The sequence below is a fragment of the Chenopodium album genome, chromosome 6 (assembly GCF_948465745.1).
Source record: "Chenopodium album chromosome 6, dcCheAlbu1.1, whole genome shotgun sequence".
NCBI classification, from domain to species: domain Eukaryota; kingdom Viridiplantae; phylum Streptophyta; class Magnoliopsida; order Caryophyllales; family Amaranthaceae; genus Chenopodium; species Chenopodium album.
In genome coordinates, this window is record NC_137839.1 from 47750144 (window position 1) to 47752697 (window position 2554).

Here is a 2554-nt window from a genome sequence, read left to right on the forward strand (position 1 = left end):
CTCGGCCAATTGAACTAGTTGTGAATCAACCATCTTGTTGTGAGCTCTTATCTCTTGCATTTGTTGCCCAAAATATTGCATTTGTGCATGCATGGCTTGGAGAAGTTGAGTTTGAGTTAGCTCTACTTGAGGTGCTTGTTCTTGATGATTTCTTTGAGGTGATTGGGTTTGATTGTTGTATTGGTTGTTCCTTGGATAGCTTCCTCTTGGGTTTTGGGGTTGAGATGGAGGTGGATTTTGATATTGAGGGTTGGAGTTATAGGAAAGTTGAGCTTGTTGGTTCCATTGTTGAGGTTGAGGTACAAACCCGGGTGGTGGTTGTCTCCAAGCTACTCCACCGCCGCTTCCTCTAAATCCCTCTTGCCTTGTGTTGTATGCCGCTACATGATCGGGGCTTAATCCTCAACAATAGGATGTATCATGGTTCGTTCCTCCACAATTTTGACAAGAGAAAGAGTTAACTTGAGAAGAGCTTGCTGCACCACTTGAACTTGCATTCACACTCGTGTTCAATTTGGAAAGCCCTTTTGTTAGTTGATCAATTTGATGTTGTAATTGATCAACTTTCTTCAATTCGTAAATACCACCTCTCTTTGGAGCGTTTCTTCTTCGGCCCCCCCAAGAGTAATTCTTTGCTACCTCTTTTATTGTGGCTTCAACTTGATTTTGAGGGATCTTGATTAATTGACCACCTGCCTCCGCATCCAAATTGGCTCTTGACATGGGCTCCAATCCATCGTAGAAAAACCGCATGAGCAACCCTTGATTGTACTCATGGTGGGGACATTCTTGTACCAACTCTTTGAATCTCTCCCATGCTTCACCAAGACTTTCATCGGCATCTTGCTCAAATGATTCAATTTTCCTTCTCATTTCGGCGGTCTTCTCCTTAGAGATAAAACGCTTCAAGAACGCCTTTACCACCTCCCTCCATGTTGTGAGAGTGTTAGGCTTTACTTGCTTTAGCCATTTCTTTGCTCGTCCCGTGAGAGATTGCCGGAAAATGTGCATACGAATGTAGTCTTGACTCACTTCATTAGTTTGCATCATTGCGCACAATTCAAGGAATCGGTCCAAATGTTCAATAATGTCCTCACTTGCACTTCCGGAAAATTGCTCCGATTGGACCATTCGAGTATATTGTGGATGGATTGAGAAGTTAGTTTCCGTGACGGGTAGCAAAATCCCTCCCGTGAGCTCATAATCCTCCAGATTTCCAAACTTACGAAACAAAACATCATTCTCTTGTCCCGCCATTGATCCGCGTGGTGAACTTGAAGAGTAAGTATCACTCTCACTATCAACTATATCACCAAAACCTCTTCCCTCGTCTTGATAAAGCCTACGGACTTGTCTCAAGGTTCGGTTGATTTCGTGGTCAATTTGATGTGAGGGTGCTCCTTGAGACCTCCTAATCATTCACCAAAGCTAAGCAAACAATTAGCAATGACAAGGATGATAAAACAAAAAAAAAAAAGAAAAGAAAGCAAAATGACTCTAACAAAAGCAATAATAGACGCTAAACAAGCCACCTCCCCGGCAACTGCGCTAAAATTTGATCACGGGTTAGAAAGGTCGTTAAGCTACTACCCTAACCAAATTAATCATTTATAATACCTAAACCTACACTAAAGTAGTTAGTGGCAAGTAAAGGGTCGAACCACTAGGGAAGCACGCTAATTCAACATCAAATATCACTAATGCAAGAGTGAAAAGGGGATTGTTTTTGTTGGTTTTGTTGAGTAAGAACGCTAAAACTACAAATAAGCAAGAAAATGATGATTAAAATCAATAGAAAATGACGCTAGGGATACGGGGGTGTCCAATATGATTAGAAAGAGGAGAATAATGGTGATTATATTGAAACATATGCCAAAGAACACAAGATATCTACCTAAACGACTCATTCTCATGCAATAGTCTAGGCAAATCAATGAAAGAGGTCTACACTAATAAGGACCATTCTCATGCATCCTATTAGTTACAATCAAATCAAGAGAATAAAGAATCACAATCCATAAAAACTCCACTTTAATAACTCATTCTCATGCAATCATTAAAATAGAGATGATCCTAATCTAGTTCAAATCACTTTCATGCATTTAAACTAGAAAACATCAAATAGAGTGCAACAATAATCCTAAGCTTATAAAAATCATGTCTTTCATCAATATATGGCATAAGTTCAATCCAACCATCATCATTCATCCAATATCAAATCATATCTTCCACCCCCTTCCCCTAGTTAAAAGTTTAGCCTAGAGAAGGGAGATTAAACATAATATCAAAACTAGAAATAAACTCAAGAAACTCAAAACAAAACATGATTAAAATCAATGAAATCAATAACAACTAGATAAGCTAATAAGATTGACAAGAATAAGTAACAATAAAACAAATAAATAATACTAAAGGAAAGTAGAAGAGATTACTAAAGAAAGGATTAATGAAAGATGAAAACTTGGATTCTTGCTTGATTGATGGAAGATTAAAACTTGAGCAAAGTTGAATATAATAAAAGATGCTTGAATAACTATCTATTTGCTCTCTCTAG

At 38.3% G+C, this 2554-nt stretch overlaps 1 non-coding gene across 1 annotated transcript; it reads left to right on the forward strand.

Annotated features, from left to right (window-relative positions):
* The first annotated feature begins 768 nt into the window (after nucleotides 1-768).
* Nucleotides 769-876, forward strand: LOC145637465 (small nucleolar RNA R71). The gene has a single exon (XR_014114246.1). It is a non-coding gene; the product is annotated as a small nucleolar RNA R71 (small nucleolar RNA).
* The last annotated feature ends 1678 nt before the right edge of the window (nucleotides 877-2554 follow it).